The 27,954-nt window shown below is 45.7% G+C and overlaps 1 protein-coding gene and 1 long non-coding RNA gene across 20 annotated transcripts in view; both read right to left on the reverse strand.

Annotated features, from left to right (window-relative positions):
* The window catches only part of LOC310764401, a 468,487-nt gene that overhangs the window by 163,389 nt on the left and 277,144 nt on the right, over positions 1–27,954 (reverse strand). The window lies entirely within an intron of this gene.
* Positions 1–27,954, reverse strand: part of PLEKHA6 (pleckstrin homology domain containing A6) — a 202,158-nt gene that overhangs the window by 163,389 nt on the left and 10,815 nt on the right. The window contains exon 1 of one of the 19 annotated variants that reach the window (XM_083618162.1): positions 27,245–27,584. The exons of 16 other annotated variants lie outside the window; for them this stretch is intronic. The gene's annotated coding sequence lies outside the window, so the exon portion shown is untranslated. Of the gene's footprint in view, positions 1–27,244; positions 27,585–27,954 lie in introns of those variants that run through there. 2 more of the 19 variants (XM_083618180.1, XM_083618176.1) reach the window with 2 other exon arrangements.

Here is a 27,954-nt window from a genome sequence, read left to right on the forward strand (position 1 = left end):
AACAGGACAGGCTGTCAGTAGGAATGAAGGCCAGCAGCGCCCCACTGAACCACTGACAATCCTCACTGAGCCTGCACTTACATTGAACTAATTGGTAGTTTGGGGCACATCATGCCTTCCTCCCCCCTGCTACCTGTCTGCAAGCCTGACAGTGAGACCACAGGGGCTGGAAAGGTGCCCGTCTGAATCATTATCAAGCAGACTTCACAGTGAACCAAACCCATCCCCCCACCCAGCTGTGTTGCAACATCAGAGCCACAAGCCAGCTTTGAAAGAAGACCAAAAATATAGAGAGAGATTTGTTAGGGACCATTTCCCAAACAGGTGGTCTTGGTAATCCACATACAGTACTTCAACTCAGGTCATGACTGGACTACAGGCAAAATGATCACTCTTTGGTACAGGGCTGGTACTCAGTACTCACAGCCAAATTGCACCTGAGTCTCTGCTCTTTTTCCGGGATTACTATATGAGAAATACATCTGTGTCTGTGTGTGGTTGGGTTGTTGTGCAGCAAATGGGGAGCCCTTAGCTATGACTTTTTATCTCTATGAATTTTTTTGGGTCAGGAATTGAATCTTTTATTTTTTTTAAATAGTGCATCTCATCATTACAGCTGCCACAAAACACATCTGAAGGTGACTGGGAAAGGGCTTTAATTCCAATGGGAAGATTTACAGGATGTTCATGTATGTACAGGATGTCCTTTTAGCAGCTCATCAGGTTTGATTTAGCTTCAGCTCAGGAAGATCAAACTGTATTGGACTTGCAGCCTGCTTTACCAATGGAAGAAGTTACAGTGCAATGGGGAGCAGTATGCATCCTTTACCACATGCTTCAGGTCACCTCCTGAACCATGGAAAACCAGAGAAGATGCAGATTTAGAACAGATTTAGAACCAAGACACTGCTCTACAACGCTTTTCAAAACAATCTTAACCAAGCTACCTTACAATATTGATCAAGCTGAAAAATGCTTTAGGTAAGGTAGAGATTACTCCAGGCATTTAGAGCTCTCTCTTAAAAGACTGCCCTTTCTCTTTTTGCCGGCTCCATCTCCTTGGAACACCAAGGGCAGGTGTTCTCTCTCTTCCTTTAACCTCACCTGTAAACCTACCTTTTCCATTCAGTTGAAAATGAAATGTTGCCCAAATAGCTGCAACCTTGTCTATTTAATCTGGATTTTTAGATGCCACCTTTCCTCCGAGGAAGTCAAGGTGGTGCACTCCCGTGTGCTTTAGCCTCATAATAACCCTGTGAGGTAGGTTAGTCTGAGGCATAGTGACTGGCCCATGATCACCCTGAGAGCTTCATAGCCAAGGAAGGAGCTGAATCAAGGTCTCCCTGGGGGTAGGGGCCTGTCCCGGAGGATGGTCTAAAAGAGTGGTCCCCAAACCTTCCCTACCTCCCATGGACCACCTGTAAATCACTGGTAATCTTGGTGAACCACTTTCTGCCTCATGCACTGTGCTAGATACTGGGTGCTTTTAAATTGTATTATTATTGCTTCTCTTTCTTTCTTTCTTTCTTTCCTTTGCATTTCCATAGAATTCAAACTGCAATATGATAAAATACATTGTAAGAAATAAAAGAAGAAATAAACATGCAATTAAAAATCAATAAGGTTTTTTAATGTGATACCATGGACCACTTTAACGAAGCTCAAGATCACAGGCCACTGTTTGGTCTAAAAGGCATATGAAGCCATCACCTTGCTAAAGCTAAGCAGGTCTGGGTCTGATCAGTGCTTGCATGGGAGAACCAGCCATGCATGCTCCCTTGGGCTGCATGATGGAAGAAAGGCCAACTATATCATCACCCCTGAAAAGCCCAGGCACTTTTATTTCCTTTACTTGGACCTTTATTTTTAAAAAGGTCCAAAATATGCACAAAAATTTCAGCATTAAATAAGAACCTTCAGCACCGATCACTCTATAGTAGATTTAGAGAAGTACTCAGCATTTGAGCACCAAACACACTTGGATGGAGAGAAGATCTCCGGCATGTTACAACACACAAGATTCAAATAAGCTCAGGTAGTTATACCTTTTCCCTCTCTAGCAGCTCGTCTCCTGAACCCACAAACTATTATTATAGCATGTTGCACTTTATACTATTGTTGAGTGATTTAACATCAGCTATGATGCAAGGCAAAGTAGTTTAATGAATAAATGCAATGATTAGATTCCACACACACACACGTTTTCTGCCTTCAGGGAACCTTTTCCACCTCAGTTTGGTTCCCAAGGAATCCCTGAACATGGCAGAGCATTCTGAGGTGTGTTTTAGAACTAATCATCAACTTACATTACTTGATGGTCATGTCTGTTGGGGTTCACCCTTCTGGGTGGCTGGAGCCAGAGGCAAAAGTAGGCAGAGAAACAAATACAATTTTCACCTTTGTACAGTTGGCTTGTTCCTACAAACATTCATGCATCCCTCTTTATCCTCCATCCAGGCAAGCAAAAGGCATTATCAGAGGACATGTTCCAGCCAGGCAAAAATGGCTGGGATGTAAAGAAGAGCCAGTGATAGGTGTGGACAGAGGAGAAGGGGTGTAGCCTCTATTGAATTCTGAGGGGCAGAGAGGCTTGGGGAGCCACATTTGACCTCCAGGCCACTGGTTCCACACCCATGCATTATTGTTATGTGAGTTTGCTCTGTCCTCTGCTCCACTCCTCCTGTGTTATGTCTTAACCAGGACAATTTCTAAAATTAATTCCAAAACTGGAGCGTGCAAAGTCTTCAGGAGCTTTCAGTTCTGTAAATTCATTTGCATCTTTTCCACTTCTAATGCACATGTGCCCTGAAACACTGACTGGGCTGTTTGGGAAGGGTGGGGGAGAGAAAAGAAGGAAAGAGCAATCTGGATAAGATTCTATGTCTGATTGCATCAAGATTAAGAATGTAAGAAAAGCCCTGCTGGGTCAAACAGAAGGTGAATCAAGTTCAGCATCCCATTTTCCACAGTGCCCAACAGGACATTGATGAGAAGCCCACAAGCAGGACATGAGAGCTACAGCCCTCTCTCCCACTGCTGTTTCCCAGCAACTGATGTTCCAAGGCAAGCTGCCTCTGAACCTGGATGCAGTATGTTGCCACCATGACTGGAGATTCACAGCAATCTGTACCATAAAGAAATGGAACAATGGGGGATTCCAAATGCATTGTTTCCACTCTATAAACAAGCCCAAGTAACCTGAAACTAAAAAAAATCCAGGTAGACGTCTGAGCGAGAATGTCAGAAGACTGAAATGAGAATATTTTGGGTTCAGCCACTCCCTTTCTGAATGACAATTTGATAGCAATAGGAATAAGACAGTGCACAGGCATTACTGTAGCTTTGTGCTGCTTCACAAGGCTGGAAGGTTTGTGCGTTCACAACAATGAGGAGCTGAGAAATGTGCCCAAGATAAATGCAGCTGTTAGACCTTAACAAAGCCTTTGTCTTCTAACCAATGTGACAAGGTCATGCCTGATAACAGATCTCAGCTACAGCGAGGAGGGCAAGGGATTTTGATGAAAACAGGACAAAAATGCCAGCACTGACATCCACAGCAAAATAAATTCCCTCTAACCCTGCAGGAGCTCATCACTCAGATTCCTACTGAGTGCTGAGGCCCAGAGGTCCTTCAATTTGCACACTGCTCTTGCAGTTCCCAGCAATGAGATGGAAAACAAGCAGAGAGTGACCACAGTTGTAATTTCAATTATGTTCAATTAAAGGTCAGCACATTAAATGATTTGGAAGATAAACACAACCCCCAGTTTACGATAATAAAGTTGCTCTTGCAATGATTAGCAATTGAGAAGCAATATTAAGCTAGTATGACATTCAACAGGTGCTTGTATCAAAGGCTAAAAACAGTGACATTTACCTCTCTGCTCTGTCACAGACTCATCAACTATATTCAGATGCACATCCCCCTGTCCCCCAACAGTACAGCCATAATGACGAAATCAAAAACTTTCATTTTCAATTGACTAATTTAGCATTATGACTGAACCCTAAATTGCGATTAATCTTAACCATGTTTTATTGAAACAAGCCCACTTCATGAGCCAAGATTTGACACTGCCTTAGAATCATAGAATCATAGAGTTGGAAGAGACCACAAGGGCCATCGAGTCCAACCCCCTGCCAAGCAGGAAACACCATCAGAGCACTCCTGACATATGGTTGTCAAGCCTCTGCTTAAAGACCTCCAAAGAAGGAGACTCCACCACACTCCTTGGCAGCAAATTCCACTGTCGAACAGCTCTTACTATCAGGAAGTTCTTCCTAATGTTTAGGTGGAATCTTCTTTCTTGTAGTTTGGAACCATTGCTCCGTGTCCGCTTCTCTGGAGCAGCAGAAAACAACCTTTCTCCCTCCTCTATGTGACATCCTTTTATATATTTGAACATGGCTATCATATCACCCCTTAACCTCCTCTTCTCCAGGCTAAACATGCCCAGCTCCCTTAGCCGTTCCTCATAAGGCATCGTTTCCAGGCCTTTGACCATTTTGGTTGCCCTCCTCTGGACATGTTCCAGTTTGTCAGTGTCCTTCTTGAACTGTGGTGCCCAGAACTGGACACAGTACTCCAGGTGAGGTCTGACCAGAGCAGAATACAGTGGCACTATTACTTCCCTTGATCTAGATGCTATACTCCTATTGATGCAGCCCAGAATTGCATTGGCTTTTTTAGCTGCCGCGTCACACTGTTGGCTCATGTCAAGTTTGTGGTCAACCAACACTCCTAGATCCTTTTCACATGTACTGCTCTCAAGTCAGGTGTCACCCATCTTGTATTTGTGCCTCTCATTTTTTTTGCCCAAGTGCAATACTTTACATTTCTCCCTGTTAAAATTCATCTTATTTGTTTTGGCCCAGTTCTCTAATCTGTCAAGGTCGTTTTGAAGTGTGATCCTGTCCTCTGGGGTGTTAGCCACCCCTCCCAGTTTGGTGTCATCTGCAAATTTGATCAGGATGCCCTTGAGTCCATCATCCAAGTCGTTGATAAAGATGTTGAATAAGACCGGGCCCAAGACAGAACCCTGTGGCACCCCACTAGTCACTCTTCTCCAGGATGAAGAGGAACCATTGATGAGCACCCTTTGGGTTCGGTCAGTCAGCCAGTTACAAATCCACTGAGTGGTAGCATAGTCAAGACCGCATTTTACCAGCTTCTTTACAAGAATATCATGGGGCACCTTGTCAAATGCCTTGCTGAAATCAAGGTAGGCTACATCCACTGCGTTCCCTTCATCTACCAGGCTTGTAATTCTGTCAAAAAACGAGATCAGGTTAGTCTGACATGACTTATTTTTCAGAAATCCATGCTGACTATTGGTGATCACAGCATTCCTTTCTAGGTGCTCACAGACTGTTTGCTTAATGATCTGCTCCAGAATCTTCCCTGGTATTGATGTCAGACTGACTGGGCGGTAATTATTTGGGTCCTCTCTTTTCCCCTTTTTGAAAATAGGGACAACATTTGCCCTCCTCCAGTCTGCCGGGACTTCGCCTGTTCTCCAGGAATTCTCAAAGATGACTGCCAGTGGTTCTGAGATCACATCTGCCAGTTCTTTTAATACTCTTGGATGCAGTTCATCTGGCCCTGGAGACTTGAATACATCTAAACTAGCCAAGTATTCTTGTACTATCTCCTTAGTTATTCTGGGCTGTGTTTCCTCTGCTGAATCAATTGCTCCAAATTCTTCAGGTCGGGCATTGTTTTCTTTATCGGAGAAGACTGAGGCAAAGAAGGCATTGAGGAGTTCAGCCCTTTCTGTGTCCCCTGTTTGCATTTCACCATCTTCTCCTCTGAGTGACCCCACTGTTTCTTTGTTCTTCCTTTTGCTACGAACATACCCATAAAAGCCTTTTTTGTTGCTTTTAACCTCTCTAGCAAGCCTGAGTTCATTCTGTGCTTTAGCTTTTCTGACTTTGTGTCTACACGTGCTGGCTATTTGTTTGAATTCCTCTTTGGTGGTTTCCCCCCTTTTCCATTTTTTGTACACATCCTTTTTTAATCTTAACTCAGTTAAAAGTTCTTTAGATAGCCACCCTGGCTTCTTTAGGCACCTTCCATGTTTCCGTCTCATTGGTATTGCCTGAAGTTGTGCTTTTACTATCTCCCTCTTAACAAACTCCCAGCCATCATGAACTCCCTTTCCTTTTAGTATTACTGTCCATGGGATCTCACCCAGCACTTCCCTAAGTTTTATGAAGTCGGCTTTCTTAAAGTCAAGAAATTGAGTCCTAGTATGCTTGGCTGCTCCTTTCCGCTGTATAGTAAACTTCAGAAGAGCATGATCACTCGCGCCTAATGATCCTTCCACTTCTACCCCACTAACCAGGTCATCAACACTGGTTAGGACCAGATCTAAAATGGCTGTTCCTCTTGTTGCTTCTCCCACTTTCTGGACAATGAAGTTGTCTGCAAGGCCAGTGAGGAATCTGTTTGACCTTATGCTCTTGGCTGAGTTTGACATCCAACAAATATCCGGGTAATTGAAGTCACCCATTACTACTATCTCCCTTCCTTTTGCATGCTTGGCCATCTGTTCCAGGAAGGCATCATCTATGTCCTCCGTTTGGCTTGGGGATCTATAGTAAACTCCCACAATGAGGTCACTGTTATTCTTCTCTCCCTTAATTTTGACCCAAATGCTCTCACTTTGGCTTTGTGGTTCTAAATCTTGGATCTCTTCACAGGTATACACATCCCTGACATATAACGCCACTCCTCCTCCTTTCTTGTCTGGTCTGTTTCTCTGAAATAGATTGTATCCCTCCATTATTACATTCCAATCATGGGACTTACCCCACCAGGTTTCAGTGATGCCTATTATGTCATATTTAGTTTGCTGTACCAAGAGCTCAAGCTCATCTTGCTTATTTCCCATGCTTTGCGCATTAGTGTACAGACATTGAAGTCCATTAATCATTCCCCCGTGTCTCTTATTTAAGGATTTTTTCCTCCCACCACTAGGTCTGCGTGCTGTTTGCTCCATTTGGTCTATCTTATTTGGATGATCATCTTCATCAATTGATAGACTCCTACCTTCAGGAGCACTGTCTCCCTCCCCCACATTAGTTTCAGTAAACCATGGTTACGACTAAGCATAGTTTGGCCTCATCCACACTTCTTCTTGTCCCATTGCTTTCCCACAGGGTTTCCTCTGGATTGACATTTGCTCCGATTTAGCTCTAAAGAGTGGGTTTTCTCTGGGAAGGGAGAGGGGTGAGAGGAAAACCACTTGGATCCATGCCTAGAATGTGTGGGTCAAGCAGAAAAACCCTTGGACACATGCTTTCCAGGCACAGGACAAGTGGAAGTGTGATTGAGCCATTTGCCTGGATTCCGACTTAAATAATACCCATAATTTATTGTATCTGTATGCATCAGTTTCACCATCTATAAAGAAAGGCCAGTAGCCCTGCCTAGCTTTGTAAGAAAAAAGATAATTTAAACTATAAGACATTCTGGGATTGTTATTATGATGAAGGGTACAGACAAAAGCAGTAATTTGCTATAAAAGAGCTCACCCTGACTGAAACTCGATCCAGTGGAAAACTTATTCAGTGCAGTCTCCCTTGTTTTCTCAGTTTTCTATATAGTGGATATCCACTGGTGGTGGTAACTCAGGAAGACAACTAATTCAGACATTATTAAAAAGAAAGGACTCTCAGGTGTCAAAGGAACTTAGCTACGCAAACAAGTCACACAGTAAGTTCCCATGGTAAGTTATATCAAGACTTGGTCCTCAAAGATGGATGGGGATCCTAAGACCTTACAAGGCACAACAACTCCACTGCCTCCTGAAATCAATTAAGAAAAGCTACACAGCTCTGATTCTGATGAAGCATTGCTTCACATAAAATTTAGGGGTGTTATATTAAAAATAGACTATTGGTGTTATGACCCATGATCTGGGGATCTTGGCATCCATGACAGAGGTCTCTGATAAGGCTGAGGTCCAAGCTACTTCCTTGGGAATGGGGGAGAATGGCTAGTACATTGTTTGGGACCCCTCTGGCCTTTCCACAACCACCTGACTCCCCTACTGTGCCTCTATCTCCTCACCTATACAGAAGCCAACGACTACAAAATAAAGTGGGGATCCTTTAGCCAGCCAGCTCTTTCAAGGAGGTAGACCCTACCACAGTCCAGATCTGGTCAGCCTACATAAGGCTGCTGCTGCTGACTCTAGCTGCCTGCAGTTACCTCAGAAGGAGAAGCAAGCAGCAAAGCACCCTTGGAGCTGTCCCAGGTCCTGTTCTTATATGTCCTCTACTTTGACCTTTGACTTTTCTTGATTCTCCTACAAACCTCAAGCTCCCACAGGATAACATTCCATATGAAGGACCATAGGGGACTGCCTTATTCTCAGTCAAACAGGCTGCCTCTATCAGGCCTCTTCTCCCCTCAACTGTCATCTAGGGACAGCCAATCCATCAGGCTCATTTCAGTAGCACAGACAGGAAACAGGGCTCATTTCATCAACTTTGTTGGAGGCCGAGCTCCATCAGGCATCTCCTGCCCCTGAACTTTGCCAGCTGATCATTGTAGGAACAACTGTTTAGAAACTGTTTAGTGTCTGAGTTTTGATTTCCCTCTTCCCTCCCTTCCCCTTGTATGTTGCTTTTGATACTGCAAGTCTGCAGGTAGCGACTGTCTTGTTTTCATTGACTATATGTAAGCCTCCCTGGGCGGCATCTTGGCAGAAAAGCTGAGTACAAATGCTCTAAAAAATAATAATAAACAAATTGCCTGTGATCAAGTACCGTGATAAAAACACCTTTGTATTTACAAGCGGCAAATGAAAACCTTTATTTGGTAGGGCCAACATAGAGAATATTAGAGATCCCTTCCAGAGACATTCAGAAAAAAACAAGCAGGGATGCTGAGTGCAGCAGGAGGCTTGCTGGCCTTCTGCCTTGCAAAAACTAGAACCAAATATCACAGAGGGAACTGAAATGCAGTGACAGGCAATAGCAGAAAACCCTGAAGCTAGTGTGGGCCAGATACTCAGACAGCTGGTGACCATAGCTGAGGTGCCATGAGCACCATAATGCTAACCCAATTTACACTGTGCAAAGGAACGATTCAACAACAGGGAGCTTGCCTGTTATGGAGGTGTGGTGTGCAGGGATGTTTGCCAGCTGCACTGAGTGGCAACAATAGCCCCATCATCATCCCATCATGTCTGATGTGCCAGCTGCAACCAGGCGCAGCTCTCAGCTTGCACATTGCCCTTGGCCAATAACCTGCCCCACAGGCAGTTTTCCATGACCTGCAGAGCTTTCCTTGGTATTATTTCATCACTTGCCTCCCAATCTTCATCTGTGGAAAGCTTCTCCAGGCCACTAGCTGCTGCGTTTGGAATATACATTGGTTATTATTAAAACTTCCACAAACTGCTGTTCCATTAAAACAGCAACAACAACCCAGGGCAATTTACAAAGTTTGGACCCAGAGGCAGTGTGGTGTAGTGGTTAGAATGCTGGGCTGATACCTGGAAAACCAGGGTTCAAATCCCCACTTGGCCGTGAAGTTGACTGGGTGACCATGGGCCAGTCTGCCTCTCAACCGTCTCAAGTTGACAGGGTTGCTGTGGGGTTTAAACGAGCATTGTGTGGCGTGGATCTGCCCACGGTTAAACAGCTCTCACCATGAGAAAGTTTTTCCTAATGGTTGCAGTGCACCTCAGCATCAAAGCCAAGGAACTCCTTGGCAGAGAAGAAATGCTGTTCCAGTACAGGCAAATTAGAAACCTACCCAGTACTATCCCCTCTGGCAGGCTTTATTAGCTACGGCAGATTGTGAAGTGAGAATCATTATCTAGAAGAAGCACCAATGCAGCAGGCAATGTTGTTCAATGCCCCACAAACATTGCACTCCTAATCAGTCCTATTCTCTTTAGAGAAGCAAAGGTTAGGTCTGTTTTTCCCCCTTTTTGGAAGGGAAGCATGTCATTCAATAAGAAAACAGCAGCAGCTGATGCTGCAGCAAAACACAATGGTGTGATTTGTCTACGCTATCGGGAGCTGAAAGGTGAGAGGCCAAACAGCCTATTAACTTCCCCAGTTCCTTGAGGCCAAGTCAGATTCCATTCATGCCACATAACATGCATACACTTGGGCTGCTTCCATCTCTCCCGAAAAGACATCAGCCTAGCATCAGGCTGATCAAACTGAGAACGAAAAGGGAGGTTATCAACCCAGAGCAAGACACCCTCTGACAGCAGGAGCCCAAATTACAAACTGGTGCTGCTGAGCTGAACCAGCCTGGTGTCACTGGTGTCTTTTCCCAAATAATAATTCCAGCGCCCAGCAAATGCTCTGCTGAGTGCCACTGATGCTACTTAGCTAATATCCGAGGGCTGCGGCATGACCCAAAGAGAGAGAGATATCCAGCCAGGAGCAGGCCAAGAGGGAAAAGGTGGGGTATGAAGGAAAAGGCATCCCTGGAGCATGCACTTTAAAAAGCCTGCAATGATGCACATCTCTAACATAATGGCTTTTAGATGGCTGTTTGAAAGGATTAGACAAATGAAGGCAGAATAGGTCAACAGCTATTAGCCACTGGGCCATACCTCCAAGGAAGGAAAAGGTACAATAAGCAAAGCAAAGCTATCCTGCTAATTTTCAAATTTCTGTTGAAGACCTTTTTTGTGTCGACAGGTGTTTAAACTTTGCCAAAATGAGTCAGTTTCTATGGTTATTTCCTATTGTTCTTATGACACTGTTTTAATAATACTTGAATATTTCATTGCACACTGCTGTGATATTTTATATAAAAGGGTGGTCTATAAATATTGTGATAAAATAAATATTTTGATATAAAGGCGGCAACAGTCTCCAGGAATCCGTGGCTTTGGCTTCTTTCCCCCATTGACCTGACTGTGCCCAAGATCAGAGGAAGTCAAGTCAAAGCTGCTTTAGCTAATCTATTGCTTTCTGGAGCGCAGCCTGGGGTTAAGTGGATGGTTGCCTTGTTTTTAAATGGAGCTCTCCTGCGCTCCATCAGCCCACTCACACTTTCACTTCCTCTAGGTTGTTCCTTCTATTATGTATCTGATTCAACAGCTGCCCACAAAACACCTTCACCAACCTGCCCTTCACACAACCCAAGGCCCATGGAAAATGCAAAAATGCCACGCACATCAAAGGAAGAGATCCGTCCAAATAGCCCCATCCTTTCTTAGGAAGAAAACAGCCATAGATTGTTGGATGTTCCCCTTTGGAAGAGGCTGGGCACTGACTTCCTGTGCCCTACCCTAAGCAAGGGGAGATGTTGCTAAAACAAATGAACAAATAGAGCCCACATTAACAATGCTGTTAGCATGGATATAAGCTCATGTTTCCCAAATCAATTTCCAGTTCTCTTCAATTTCACTGTTCTCATGTTTGTATCGATCGATTGTACATTGCCGCTAAGATGTATTTTGTATTAGTATTCTCTCTCTTTCTAATAAAAAAGCACTTTCATTTGTATTCTCTTTAATAATACATTGTCTCTTCATTTGCTATTAAAATTGCACATGCTTTTAAAAGGATTTTCATTCATTTTCTTACCCCTAACCCAAAAACTCAATGTATGGGATAATATTTCTGTTTCTAACAAAAAAACCAAACCCCAAATTCTCGAAAGAGCAGGCATATCCCAATTCTACATTTCCATTAACGTGAACATTATAGGAAACAGATGTTATTGGAGAGACTATTCAACTTTACTTGTATTTACTCAAGTGTTGCTCATAAGATTAGTTTCTCTTCCAGGGACCTAGATCAGTTCCTCTTGGGGTATCCATTACAGACTTAGAAACAGGATCGTTAACTGTTCTTATGCTAAATCCATCCAACACATCTTATTCTTTTAAGACGTACTTAATGACGCTAATAAGAATTTAACTTTATAATCTAGCAGTGGCGTAGCGTGGGTTGTCAGCACCTGGGGCAAGGCAAGTAATTTGTGCCCCCTAACCCATGGATTTGCGCCCCCTAACCCGTGGATTTGTGCCCCCTAACCCTAACCCCCAGGTGTTGCGCCCAGTGCGGCCGGCCCCCCCTGCACCCCCCACGCTACGCCACTGTAATCTAGGCAGAAAGTATGAGCACCTAATCCCCATTGATGTTTAACATACAGGGTGGCCATAGGTTATGAGATGTCTGATTTAAGCCTATCGCACCCTTGACTTAAGGGTGCTGTGCAGGGATAGGTTGGCTTCCAAATTCACCTTGTATCAGTGGAGCCTCAAGACAAGCAGTCATATGGGACCCATGCTGCCATATTACCACTGTTGCTCCAGTGGTACCTACTGCTTGTGGAACCAATGCACTGGGATACCACTGCTAACACAAGGGACAAGAAAGTGGAGGAAATTGCCTCCTGTGGGAGTGAGCGACAGAGTTTAACTATGTGGTACAGAAGAAATACTTAATAAGAGCAATACTCTGTGCTCAGCTCCACCTACACATGGGAATTTGAGGTATGCTACTGAAAGGACCGTATACTACCACGACAGGGTGAGCTCCTGTTGCTCGGTCCCTGCTCCTGTCAACCTAGCAGTTTGAAAGCACGCCAGAAAAGTGTAAGTAGATAAATAGGTACCGCTGCGGCGGGAAGGTAAACGGCGTTTCCGTGCGCTGTTCTGGTTTTGGTGTTCTGTTGTGCCAGAAGCAGCTTAGTCATGCTGGCCACATGACCCGGAAAAACTGTCTGCAGACAAATGCCAGCTCCCTCGGCCTATAAAGCGAGATGAGCACCACAACCCCAGAGTCATCTGTGACTGTACTTAACTGTCAGGGGTCCTTTACCTTTTTTTTTTACTGAAAGGACACTAAATAACCAAGGCCCTCAAAGAGTGAAGAGTATATGGATAACATTTTTATTCTTTAGCCACAATTAGATGCAACACATCAAAGATGTGTATTAAAAAATAAATGAAATTATAACAGAAGCTACATAGGGTGGAGGAATGTACTGGGGTAGGGAAGAGCTGTATTTTATTTGCTGGCCCCACCCCTTCACCATTGCCCGACCAGCACCAAGACCTATGTACACACACGAACACACACCCATGAATGTAGGCTCTGCATGCCTGAGCTATCTAGTCTCCATTTTTGCAGGGTAGAGATCATCCGTACAGATCCTATGCACACTGAAGTCCGAGCTTGTAGGCCTCTGTGCAAATGGGAGCCCATACTCATGCAACGATCCTAAACACTCACATAGATCCCACAAGACCGAAGACAAAAGGAGAGGCCTTCTCCTAGTAGTAAACAAAGAGAAGTTGTAATCAAATGAGTTTAATAGGGGTAGTGGCCAAGTCAGTCCAATGCAGGAAAGACCAGTCTTGTGGCATCTTTAATTGTTACATCTGATGAAGCAGACTCTACGAAAACATATAAATTGGTTTGTTTTTCAGGTGCCACAAGACTCATTCTAGAATGATGTGAGGCAGATCTAGGGTATGTTCACAGGACTGCTTACTTTGCATCCAGTGGGCACCCACAGCTAGTTTTTGAAGCCACATTCACACAACATTAGCCATAATCCATTTGGTTGCTTCCGTTTTTTGACAAATACTGCTCTTTGCTGTATTTTCCCCCTTAAACCAGCTTCAATCCAACTAGAAAACTGAATGTGGAGTAAGCAGTAATGTGAACAGACTCTGAACAGCCTTCATACATGCACTGTTAGCACATATGCACAGATGACAGCTTCATGGATAGGAGTTCCCAGGAGGGCAGTGCAAGAGAAGGAAAGCCAAAAACATAATGCGCACAGGGTGGAGATCTCCCCCTCTCTGATGTGAACAACAAATTACCTTACTGCATTTTACGCCACTAATGTGAGCATCCCCCTAGTCTGGATGCAATCTGAGATGTGTATTTTCTAGCAAGTAAGCTCCATTGAACACAGTGGGGCTTCTGAGCCAATGTGCTAAGGCTCCATCTGCCCATTTAAAAGGGAGATACGATTTCATAAACATGGGGGGCACAGCAGTAAAGAAACAAAATAAGCTGTAAGAAGTGGAAACGCCTAGAGGTACTACAAACCCTTGCTTCCATGCTTTTGACAGCAGCTTGATCGGCTGATTTTAGCAAGCAACAATGTTTATTTCCAAACGTCACCTCCTAATGCCTCCCCCCCCCCCATATCAAGCGGCTGTCAAAAAGGCACAGTGCAAGCGTCAGTTGAGAAGTTGGCAACCCAACGAGAACCCAGTGCAGATGTGGGCGACAGCTATCGGTTCAAAGCAATCTCCATTGTCCTCCTCCAAATTGCATTGAAAGGATTATGTCCCTCAGAACTCTCTTCCGTCAGCACCTCTGACAACACAATGGCGCTTGGGGAGTGCTGCTGGCAAGAGTCCAGGGTCTCAATGGCTTGTAGGCCTGCCTATTGCATCAGCTCCATTGAAGAGGAGTGAGCAGAGCTGGTCCTATGTGTGAAAAGAGGAGGAACTGGGTGGTTCAGCACCCAAGCAGCATGTTTGCTGACAGGAATGCAGGACGCCAGACTCACACAAAAGCCTTCTCATTATCTCTTAATTATTGCTTTTTCCAGCTCCTGCAATTAACGCCTGTCTGGGTGGCTGCTGGTGGGGCTAGAGGCACATTAGAGTCAATCAGGCAGCTGATAGGCCAGTTCGGAGGAGGCCCTGCACTGCCGCCACCACCCCAGGCTGCCAAGCCAAATAAGCAGACATGGGACAAAGGGCCTTGCGAGCACAGAGAGCTGCGGTAAGACACCAGACTGACAGCCCATTCACACGACAAAAAGAGCTTACATTTAAGATAAAATAACTAGTCCACCCTTTTCTTTTCCTTCAGAAGGTTGCAAATTAGAATGTTCATCTAAAGAAGTACTTAAAATTGTCATGCAGATTTGAAACGGCTCTTTTTCAGGCCTGGTGACAAACTAGGACACGTGACTCCCTGCTTCTTTTCCATGCCTTTAAAGCAGGCACTGTGATTTTTTGTGCTTTATTTGTGACATTTATATCTCCTCCAAGTTGCCCATAGTGATGTACGTTTCATTCATCCAGCAATCCTGTGAAGTAGGTTAGGCTGCAAGACAATGGCTGCCTTTAAAGTCACCAAGTCAGCTTAATGGCTGGGTGGGATTTAAACCCAGGTCTCCCCAGTCTAAATATAGTGGGAGAGCCGTGGTCTGACACAACTACCGGTAGTTACACCCTAAGAAAACAGAGTCTTTGTCTAGCACTCTAACCACTACATCATACTGATTCTCCCCTATTTCCTTTAGCTGTATGAACACCTGGGATCTCGGCGCCTTCTATGGGTGATGGGTAGCCTTGCAGAATGGCTCCTGCATGGATGTGTGTGTGTGCACGCAGCCTGGACTTAGCTGAACTTCATCCAGCCCTACCAACCTTTGAAATCCAGCCGCTTCCCTTGTTGTCATATGAGCCTTTGAATCATATTTCACACCCTGTCCCAAACATTCCCAACCCTTTACTCACGAGGGAGGCACAAACAGTGACTACTGTTATTTTAAATATTTGTTCCCATTTAGATAAATGCCCTCTTTCTCCTTCCTTTAAGCTCACAGCTCCTGCTTTGCGCTCAGAGATGAACTCTCTTCAATAGACGCAGGCTCCATCCCAATAGGACTCTGACTGCAATGCTTGAGACTTGGGCTGCATACCAAACAGTCGTAAGCCAAAGCGCTCCTGGAGGAATCTTCTGCGGTAGAGAAAGGGATGCGATTTTTAGAGGAACTGTATTTAAGGCGCATGGAAGCTACGCCTGCTGAGATCAAACAACAGGCCAAATCACTCAAGAGAATTCTGCTTTAGTTTCTAAAGGACCAACCTCACCACACCTTCCCATCTGGCTACACATAGGGTAAAACAGGAAAAACAAAACCTCCTTTGGAAATCTAGCTGTCGTCTGTGCACCCTAAGTCCTGCCAGTCTTCCTACCATCTACATCATCAGATCACAGAGGCAGGAAAAAACAGAAACAGTTCCATCAGCTAAAGGGAGAAGCAGAGATGGGCAGATAGGACAGCAGACACTCTTAGGAAGTGGCTGTATTCCAGATCAGATTATTTGCTCATCTGTCTTCTTTCTATGTAAAAGGTAAAGGTAAAGGGACCCCTGATCATTAGGTCCAGTCGCGGACAACTCTGGAGTTGCGGCACTCATCTTGCTTTACTGGCTGAGGGAGCCAACGTACAGCTTCCAGGTCATGTGGCCAGCGTGACTAAGCCGCTTCTGGCGAACCAGAGCAGCACACAGAAATGCCGTTTACCTTCCCGCCGGAGCAGTACCTATTTATCTACTTGCACTTTGACATGCTTTCGAACTGCTAGGTTGGCAGGAGCAGGGACCGAGCAACGGGAGCTCACCCCGTCGCGGGGATTCGAACTGCTGACCTTCCAATCGGCAAGCCCATGTCTATGTACACATGACCAAAAAAGAGAAAATGCAGCCTCTTCCCAAAGCAGGTGGGTAGAACTCTTCACCATGGATATATGGGTGCATTTATATCCAATCTTTTTCTCCAAGAAGTTCAAGGTGGCATACAAGGTTCATCTCCCCTTCCTCATGTAACCTCCCACAACAACCCTGTGAGATAGGTTGGGCTGAGAGGCAGTGACTGGGTCAAAGCCACCCAGTGAACTTCATGGCTGAGTGGGAATTTGAACCCTGGTCTCCCAAGGTCCTAGTCTGACACTCTAACCATTATAACCCCACCTCAATAGTGTTTGGGCTTTTGGAAGAGATCCTCAGCATGCAGAGCACTTTTCAGCCCAGATAGCATGCGGCAAAACAAAGCTTTTCCAAAATGTAGTAGCCACGAATCCACTGGGTATTGGACTCCTGTGGTCAGCCTCATTCTGCTCCATTCCCATCAGTGACAGCAAAAAACAGCTCTATGTTCATGGTGTTTGGGCTGGGGCGGGGGCGGGGGGGGAGAGCTGTTCTAATTATTCCACACATCTAAAAGGTGCTTTCCAAAGAAGTGAGATACATTCTTTTTTTTGTTCTGCAGCACATATGCACACACGCACACAACGCTTTCAGTAACACCCGAGGATTAAGGCCTCCATGCCGGTCACAAGGGAGGATTAAGTCATAATGCACATGTCTGGCTGGTGTTTGCACAGAATTATTTGCTGCCTGACATCAGGTCTGGGCTGAAGAATGAACAAGGTCTGGAGATAAAACCTGCACACACTGCCTTGCAGCCAGACAGCTACATAACCTCACCCTGAACTTGTGTCAGTGATTAGAGAAAGAAGAATAGCAGTATTTCAGATTCCAAAATGGAAAGCAGCCAACAGGAGGCAGTAAGGAGCTTGGCAAGGTACATGGTATGTGTGTCTTCTTACAACTGACCATATCCAAAAGAAAAGCCTGCAGTTATCCTTTGCTGTGATGAAAAGTGAAATATGACATGAACAGGTAATCATAAGGGGGTGGTGGAGTCAGAGTAACCAAAAACTGGACTTTATAAACTCCACCACCCTATGCAATATCCTAGGGTTGCCATATTCCCCAAAGTGAAAATATGGACAAAGTTGTTGAGCCCCCTTCCTTGCCATATGACCAGGTTTTCCCAAACATTCTACCGATTTAGTGAAAATCTGCCCACACATCATTCTGCTGTTCCCAGACATGTCCAGGAAAATCTGGATGTATGGCAGCCCAAAATATCCCTTCAAAATCAAGGAATATGTTTAGCAAATGCAGCTTACAAGGACTTGTGCTATCATTAGGAACACCACCATGATGCACTTCCTTTTTTGCTTGTGTCGTAGTAGAGTTTGGACTATAAGGTATAAATGAATCCATTCCAGCCCTATAGATCAACAAAGGCTTTTGGTTATCTCCACAATAAAGAGAGATTTCTTCAGTCTGCTATAGATCACCAGGGTGGGGGGAATGTGTGTCACATTTAATGTAGCCTGAGGGAAAGCAGAAGTGGCATCTTACAACACAGCAGCAATGCTACATATCGATAGGGACAAATCGATGCATGACCTCAAACCCTAAACACAGAGGGCAGCTGTAGCATCTGTGCTTGGCAGCACTTTAAGGAGCATTGGTACTGTATATTCACTTGAGAACCAAACATTTGAGTGGAGAAGGTAACTACTGCAATGCAAAAGCCACTCATGTGGATTTTTGTATCAACAAAGAGTGGTCTGTTTCATTATGGGGCAAAGCAGTTACAAGCAATCATAGCAGCAGGGTGCCCTGTGCACATTCATTTTGAAACATTAATGCATATTTTAAAACTCCTGCATCCTTTCAGTATTATTTGATTCAAATTCAAGCACATATTTCTGCTCAGACTTCCGATTATACTTCATCTAACTCCCCCCGTCCTGACAAAACACACTGCCCAACTTGGAGTGGCTCCATTTGCCTATATCAGGTGGATAGTTCACACAGTGTCTTCTGTCTCCAAGATGACTGCTTGGTGGTGCAGTGGCCATGCAATGACTGCTGCAGACTGTCTTGCACGTTACAGCTACTATATAGGGACTATGTCCTGCAACTTCTGTGAACTGAGGCATTCAGATTTAAATCCTCAGAACACAGAATCTATCCTCTTGCACTCTTCAGTTTGAGGGTCGCTGTTATCCCTTCTTCATTTCCAAGCCATTTCGAGACCACTTACTCTTACTATTTGGTTACCATGGGAACTCAGAAAGCAAACATGGCTGCCATAATGAATCTACAGCAAGGTCAGAAGGCTTCAGGGACCAATGCTCGTGAAATGCATGAGACCACACCAGGTCAAAGCCCGTGGTCTATAAAGACTGGCCAGCCCTTGACAGGCTATGTATTTAGCTGGAAATGAGTGGTAACTGCTGATACCAGATCATAAGCAGACACGACCAAACCATCCAGGGGCTTGTTTCCTTGTTTTTAAACCAGCCAAGCCAGTTCTTTTAATGCCCAACTTATATTTATTTTAATGGCCTGTTCCATGAGGCTGCTTTAAAGCAAGGGACACACCTTAGCAGCAGTCTGGCAGCAAATTTGGGTTTTACACTTACCAAAAATTGCACAGAACTGTTCAGTGTTCCAAGATCCAAAACCTGAAAGAATTCTGGCTTATATATTTTCATAACAAGAAATAGGCAAACTGTCCAGGTGATAGCCAACATCTGCACTGAATCCACATGCAGGATTCTCTAAAACCAAAGACAGTCCAAGGACAGAAAAATATCACAGCAGGTTTTTATTACTTAATCTGAATAAAAACATACCCTTATTTCATGAATAATGAACGGTCCAGAAACATGATACTCAGATACATTTTTAATGGCATGATGAACAACATAACACTACATGAACAATACGACACACCTGCTTCTTTGTTCCTTAGCCCAGTGAATCAGTAATATCTACGCACAACTGAGGGGAAATGAAGGAAACCATTTTGTGCCATGCACATCAAAGCAGTACTCAGACCCACAATCTTTTTGAAATATCATTGGCTCAGTTACTTTAATCATTTAGCCTCTGTATTTTTTGGCACACCTTAATAAAGCAATAATAATAATACACAATGTTGAGTTTTTTACATCACATAATGTACTCTGAAGCCAGTCATTTTGTGGCCCAATCTCTCCACCCACCCACAAAAGCACAGTCTGAACTCTTTCAGGGTTTGGAATCAATGGTTGAAAAAAAAATAAAGGGGAAATTATCATTTTTTCAAAACAAAGAACACCATGTTTTTTCACTGATAATCATAACATGCCAGAAAATATTCAAAGGGAAATCTAAAACTAGTTGTTAAACGGATGGCAACTGAGCTTAGTTAAGGTTACTCACCACTGCCCTCTGTTGGATAGTCTTTGTTAGAAGTAGAGTCCAGCAGACGCCATATTGTAAATGTTTCTGGGAGATTCTCCTCCAACTTAAGCATGGAGCATTAAGCATGTGTGCCTGTCAGCGAGCTGAATGCTGCTGTTTTCCTAGGTGGCTTCAGATTTGCTGAACTATATTATTATTGGGCTTAAATAGTTTGGCAGGCTGCCTGCTACTGGGACAGCAATTGCTTGAAAGCCATTTGTCACACAGCTTGCTCTGTCCTTATTTTACTTTTCTCAAGGCGGAAGAAAGCCTTTCCATCATAGCTGCAGAATTACAAGGAACTGGGAGGGAGGAGGGGGGCAAACGTACCTCCGTCCTCTTTAGTAACCTCCCTTCCCCCACAAGATAATATTCTCCCCTGTCGAGGATGCCATGCATTGCAAGCCCCAGATGGGAAAATTAGTTCTGACAGTTCTAAGCCTATTTGGGAAACAGGAGGTAATTAATTCAGATTCCACCCCCCTCATCTGTATGAAAAACATCTTACTCTTCCTATGGGGCTCATTCTGCCTCCATTTCAACCAACTGCTAGAACAGAAAACCAATGGGGGTTCATTAATACTAGGCCACAGACCAACATGCACAATAACAAACTCTGCATGACAACCTTTCTCCCAGCCAAAAGCATGCGCCCGATGAATCTGACCTCCCCTAACTACCCACAAGGATGTTTGCTCAAGACCTATTAGGCGCTTGCATTTTTCCCCCAGATAAAATGATATTTGGGATTCTGCCATGCAGTTCTCTTAAGCTGGGTTTCACAAGACTGACTCCTTAGTTCCAAAGACTTTGAATTAAAGTCTCCCAAATTCACAACATTTTCTTGTATTGCCTTCTTTTCTGCTACTTTAAAGGTGACAGCCATTTTGTGAATGGCCACACTGCCATGGCAGCCATTTTGTGAACAACTTTCCACCCCACTGCATCCAGTTTTGTGGTGGTGTCATTGGGGCCCATGTCCCTTCATCATAAATCCATATGTGGCCATGAACCTACAAACAGAACGTATCACCACCGACTTAATCAAATCCTCAAGGAGAGTGTGGCCTTATTTCTGTCCTCCTTCCTGTAGCGTTTGAGACAGAACCTGCCTTACTGTTTCACTGGTCTCTGGATTATACAGTCATTATAACCACCATCTGGCACAGAATATGCCAAGCCTAGTAAAGTTCTGAGAGATAAATAACAGGCTTGAAGCTTTCTGGGTCAAGGGATGGATGTCATTTTCAGAGATCACACAAGTTTTCACTCACATACACACACATGCTAAAGTTAAGTCAGATTTCAAAATGTGCTCTGAGGAACTCTGGGGTTCCTTGGAACTAGCTTATCAAGGCTCTACAACAAGTAGATCGGTGATGGTGGACAAAATTCTATTGTCCACTATTACTGTTCCCTTCAGCATGTGCAGACACATTGTCAGCAATTGTATATGGCACATTCTCAGTTCATGTGGGGCAATACTGAGGCCTAAGAATCCTGGCCAGCACCTGACCTGAACAATCACTCAACCCAGCACAATCCTTTATCATAAGCAATGGATTCTTCAGGTGCCCTGCACAGCTTCCTCAACAGAAAGGTGGAAAGTCTGAAAATCATCAGTGTACAGTGGTACCCTGGTTCTCGAACTTAATCCATTCCGGGAGTCCATTTGACTCCCGAAACCATTCAAAAACTTCTGATTGGCTGCAGGAGCTTCCTGCACTCAAGCGGAAGCCGCATGTGATGTTTGGCTTCCAAAAAACGTTCGCAAACCAGAACACTTACTTTCAGGTTTGCGGCGTTTGGGAGCCAATTTGTTCAGGAGCCAAGCCATTCGAGAACCAAGGTACCACTGTACAAGATGGGAAATGTCAGCTAATGCGCAAATGTATTTTTTTCCTTTCTGATGACAGATAATAAAAACATACACACACAATAGTTTTGATGTTTAAAAAGACAATAGTCCTACAACAGAAACACTACCTTGAGAAAGAATGTCTGGATCCTACAAGAAAATTCCCATTCTAATGCAAATAAGGTGATCTGGAAAAGCCCCTAAACCTAGTTCTCTGCACTCATTTCAAAGGGTGCTTCCAGACAGCTGCTCTTTTGGAACAGGGTTCAATCACATAATGGCAAATTCAGGTTGCACAATTAAAGCTTATCTGGAGCTCCTGTGCAAGAAACCTGCTTCCCCTGAAGATCAGACTTTTTCCAGTAAGAAAAGTGATGTGCAGTGGTGGAGTTTGGGCTCTCAAATTTCAGTGGCGCCCTGTGCGGCACTAAAATTCATGCTCCCTTCTACAGCATTGTTGTGGCGCCCCCTGCAGTGCGGCCCCCACTGCAACTGAACCCGTCACACAACACCCTAAAAACCGCCTCTGTGGTGAGAAAATGTACTGGGAAGTGTGGGATAACACTTGGTGTGGCAGACATTCTAGCATCCCCACACACAAATCAGAATGAATACTCATTAAATAGGCAACATTGTCTAATCGCCCTATCAGCTCAACAAATGGGTCGTCTGGAATCTCAGAAACATCAAAAAAAAAGATGCCTCCTTGGCTCAGAGAAATCCTGTTTGTCAAAAAGATAAGCATCCTTTCTTCAGATACCAGAGAACACCAATTTTCTCTCCTGGCCACGTTGAAGCGCTTGTAACAACCGAAAATCCTGTATCCTAAGAATTGCAGACTATGCCATTCTGCCACTCTGAGTCTTAAAATCTGCATTAGGGTCTTGTTTTTTGTCCCATTGTGAGTTATATCTGATTGACTGGAATCAGGGAGAGAGGTTCCTAAGTGGTATACCACAGCTATAGAAGGAAAGTCCATCAGGTTACTTTCTTTCCCTTTTCAGATGGTGTTTGAAGACATCTTTATTCCAGAAGGTGTCTGATGACCATGTCTACTATTTTTATTGGGGGGTTGTTTTTTGCTGGCTTTTAATGCGGCCGTTTAATTTGTTTTTATACTGCATTTCATTGATTTTTTAAAAGTAAGGTATATTAAAAATCATTTGAAAAGTGCATAACTTAAAAAAAAAAAACAGAAGAGAATTCTCCCTAATAACAATTCAAAAAGATATGCTCTCAACTGGAGGCCAGCAGTTTCCAAGTTTAATCAATGCCCATAAGCTGCACCCCCAAAACACTGACTTATGAGAATATACTTATAAGGGTGGATCAGCCCTAAAGACTCCACAGAGTACAAAAGGACAGTGTAGTCATTCAGCTGCCCCCCAAAAATTGAGATGATGGGGCTAATGATAGGATGCTTTCACTTTCTGAAAATAGATAAACTGGATGGGGAAGAAGGAAATTGCTCACAAACATATTAAAATAGTGCTTCTCAAATCTGATTTTTTTGCAGTGGCTGCCTAGGTGATCACTGCACACTCAGCAGTTCCAAATAAGTCTGCAAAAAATATAAAAACTAGCTTACACCTTTAAAAAAAAGTGTTAAGAGCTTCTCTGCCCACATACCTATATTAACCAGTTGTGGCACATCATACCCTGCAAATGGGGTGAGGTGGGAAGGAACTACTGTCTTTGAATTTATCCAAGGTCCCTTGCCTGATTGCATATGGTGAGTAAAATATAGCCTCTAGGCCAGAAGTTTTCAATCTTTTTGAGTCCACGGCTCCCTTGACCAACTACATTCTTTCTGCGGCACCCCTTTCAGGAGCCCAGTTATGTCACCCCTTGCCTGCAGAGCTGGCAGCCTCTCACTCTTTTTCGAACACCCTCCTTTGTGGAGTGTTCCCTCAGCCTCCGCTTCTCTGGTCCTTGAGAGTCCTCTGAGCAGCTACCCCCCCCCCACCCCAAAGAGAGGTAGCTCCTCACAGCGCCCCACAGAGGCCTGGGCAGAGGATTCCCCCAGCCTTAGTGGCCCAACAGAGACTGGCCAAAGGTGAATGTGAAGCCAACGCTTTACCATGGGAGGCAGCAGTGGTGGCAGCAGGCAGTGGCGTAGCGTGGGGGGTGCAGGGGGGGCCGGCCGCACCGGGCGCAACATCTGGGGGGGCGCGCTCGCCGCCTCCAGAGTCGCCGAAGAGCCTCGGGCGCAGGCTGTAGCAGAGCCCCATGTCTCGCGGAACCGACGAGCTGTGCGCGCGTCCGGGCTGAAGGCGTCCGGCAGGCAGCGGCTCTCAGCGCTCGCTGCGGTCCCCGCGCGTCAGGGCCGTGGAGGGCGCGCCAGGCAGCCCCTCCTCACAGCCGCCACCGCCCCGCCCCCCCGCCGCCGCTGCTGCTGCAGCTGCTGGGCCATGTTGCATTTTCCTCGCCTCTCTGCCCTCCTCCTCCTCCGGGCAAGCGGCGTCGTTTGGGCGGCAGCGCCAGCGGCAACTCGCCTCAGATCACCTGACACGGACCCGCCGCCGCCGTGGCTACCTTACCGTAAATCCCCCAGCCCAGGCAGCAGCAAGAAGAAGCTGGCACCGGTGGCAGGTTAGGGGTTAGGGGGCGCAAATTACTTGCCTTGCCCTGGGTGATGACAACCCACCCTACGCCGCTGGCAGCAGGGCTGCTGCAATGAACAACTGTGGAGGCCTTTGGGAGGCAGAGACTCAAGAGAGCATTAGAGGAGGGAGGGAAGGAAAGAGGGACAGAGGCCAGCACCCCTGACCATCATTCAAGGCACCCCAGGGTGCCACAGCACACTGGTTGAAAACCACTGCTTTAGGCAATCATAGAAGTCTCTGTTTTCAAGCACAGTGCATGAAAAGCTAGTGTGTGATATACCTGGCAGAGAGATAAAAAACAACAACATTGTTCTCCTACCCAGGGCTATCAACTCAGCTTCTTTCCACAGCATTAAAATTCATTCAGACACCATAACACCCCAAAACATCAGGATTTAATTGACCTGATTATGCATGTTAGACAGATAACATCTGAAGAATCTGAGCATGTTTACCGGGCTTTAACAGCTGCATAATAAAAAGAATTTACTGTATCATAGGCTGGAGGTGACTTCCTGCATGCTGTATTAACATAGATGCATTCATTGGTCTGTTGGAGCTGTGATCCACAAAGCAGTTACTTGAATATGCATGCATTTATACCCTCATCCTGACTAAATATATTACCAGCCGCATCAGTATTACTGATACCAAGTAACAGTTTTAGGACTGGGGTGTTAAAATACATAATGGAACTAAATCAGCTTATCAGTGCTCAAATGGTTTGTGTAGTAGGCTGTGTCAGCTTGCTAAGGATCTCTAATAATAGAAGATATGAATTGGAGCTGTTTGATGATGATGATGCTAAAAGCAAAGCATCAAATTGGTTTCTGTTGGTGATGCAAGGAATCCTACCAAAGGGTAGGATTTAAGCCTCAAACTCCATTGATTGTAGCATGTCTAAGCTACAATCTGAGCAAAGCATGTCTCCAAGTCAAAGACTAGACCCAACACAGTGAGCAAGCAAAGAAATTGATTTGTTCACCCTATATAGTGTAATTGGAGGTAAAGAGGAAACCACTTGTGTCTTCTATCCATGAACCCAAAGCTTGGCACTAGGATCTCATGTCAAGTAGAGGAACAGAACTGAAATCCTACATCAAAATCAAATAATTACCAGATGACGCTCAAGGAGCTTCTATTGATCTGCCCGTTTTCAAGGCAGCTCAATTTCCTGCAGTATCTTGTTGATGCTACTGGCAGTGGCAGCTATTTGGCAGAGGAAAATCAAAGGGTCAGGAGCCACACTTTCCGATGTGAATTAAGACACCAAAATTAGATTAGGTGCCTGTATGCATTGGACCTGTCCCAGCTCCAGTTACATTGCCATAAGTGGGAATTGTGCCTGTCCTCTTGTGACCAGGCATGGGTGTGCAATGAAAGCACATCCACAAGTGGACAGCGACAACAGCCAAATATGTGCCGGCATTACATTACCCATATCTCATTCTGAAGGATCAGAGAGAGAGATTTATAAAAACCAGACACACACAGGATTCATGTCCACACTAGTGAGATAAACTGCACAGAGACCCTTACTAACATCTGAAAGATGATGCCTGTAACCGATTTTAAAGCAAAAAATGCAAGGCCAAGTTTAGAGCAGCTGGATGCAGCTCCTTAATCTGGAAATGGGCTCTCGCTTGAGCGTTTGAATATAGCACCTTTGATAAATGGAAGGCAGCATTAATGCATCACCACTCAAGGGACCTAGTTCTGCCAAGAAAACAGAGCGCTCTCTCCATCCCTGTTATGTCATGCATTCGCTGCCCCTTAAGAGGAGGAAACACCAATTTCCCTCCTTGCTCTGACAAACCCGAAGCCCTGGCAGCCCATCCAGAAAACATCATGAAACACACACTGTATCGGGAGGGGGGTTAAATGTTACTGGCTACACAAAGCAGGCCTCACTCACAGTGTCTGAGAAGCGCTTGATGGGGATTACTCCCAGGTAAGTGTGCACAGGGTTGCAACCTTCATCTTTTAGCAGTGTACCCCAGCCTCTTTCTCCTATGTTGGGAGTTTTTGTTTGGTTGACTGGTTTTAAGTCGCTTTGGGTGCCCTGAGCAAGATAAAGCATATAAAAAATTTAATAAATAATAATAATAATTGCCAGGGATTTTAAGGCATGCTTTTTTTCTTTTTTTGTCTCTTCCTTTACTTTATTTCTCCCCACTTCTTGCGTGTTACAGATGCCTCTCTCCAGCACAGCCTTGCAAAGGGAATGACAGCTTGCCCACCCTGATCTTGGAGCAAGCTAACGGGCATCCTTTATGGCCATCCTTTGCTGGCATTGGCTGCCGATATCCCCCCCCCCTCCTTTCCTCCCACTCCGCTTGCTTCCCAGAGTTGGATCCCCAACACTGATGGGATGTCAAAACCTATTGAGGGAGATAGACAAGCCTTCTGGGGGTGGGGGGTGGCCATAGTACCTGGAGCCACAGCATTGCCTCTCAGTACACCCCCCACCAAAAACAAAAAAGGCCCATACACCCTTGAGCCACGAGAGCTGCTCAGCACAGGCACACAACCCCTTTAGCAGGCAGACTGCATGCCCAGCAGCAACACACGCACCCTGGCACGTTCAGCTCAGGCTCTGCCAGCCCAGGCAGGCTCAGTAGCATTCCCGGCACGCCACAGCAGGATGTCCATCCGAGGCAGAAAGGGAGGCGGTGTCAGGAGAGGGGCTGCAAGGCAAGCTACCCAGAGCTGCTGCCTCTCTTTCATCCCTCCACCCCCCACATATCCCCCTCCTGCAAGGAGCCTGAAGCTGGAGGTTCTTTGTCATTGCCCTGGCTCTCGCCAGCATCCTCCATGAAGCCCCGGCGCTGCGTGCCGCACCTGTCCAAGGCTGCCCGGCTGCTTGGGCGCGCGGCGCAAGCAGGCTTGCCGCTCTCGGAGGAGCCGGAGAGGCGGAACAAGGGAGAGACACTCACCGTGCAATGGCTCCGGGCGGCTCGCCTCCGGGTGGGCAGATTCCAAGCCATGGCGATGACCTGCTGCTGCTCGCTCCGAGCCAGGACCCTCGTCTCCTCCTCCTCCTTCCCGGCTGGAGCAGAAGCCTTCCTTCGGATGGATCCCTCACTCGTCCTCCTCTCCCGCTAGCCGCTCCTCACCATCTCTCTCCCCGCGGCCACCATTCATCACCAGGGCTCGCCAAGAGCGAGCAGAAGGGGGAAGAGCGAGGAGGAGATGCTGATGCTGCTGCCGCTGCTGCCGCCGAATCCGGCATCCTTCCCCAGGAGCCCGAGCTGGGCATGCTCCATGCGCCCTCCGGGGGGATTTAAACGTCACGTGACGCCCGAGCTGTCATTTAGCGCAAGGAGTAAATAGTACCCGAGTGGGGGGTTAACCCTTCCCTAGCCGGGGAGGGAAAGGTGCTGCGTCAGCGGGGCGCATGCGACCCCCACCTACCCACCCCCGATCGTGCGCGCGCGCGCACACGCACACACACACAGAGAGCTGGGTCTGGGTGGGGTGGGGGGCTCTGGGGCGGAGGACTGGCGCATTGTTGGAGCCCTGGGGCTTGGGCGATGCGGAGGACCCCTTTGCGCACCCAAAAGTCCAGACATCTTTTGGAAATGTGAGGTTAGCAATAGCAAGCAAATGCAGGCTCCGTGGTCTTTTTCTCCCCTCCTCCCCACTG

Source organism: Podarcis filfolensis (assembly GCF_964270895.1).
Source record: "Podarcis filfolensis genome assembly, chromosome: 6".
NCBI classification, from domain to species: domain Eukaryota; kingdom Metazoa; phylum Chordata; class Lepidosauria; order Squamata; family Lacertidae; genus Podarcis; species Podarcis filfolensis.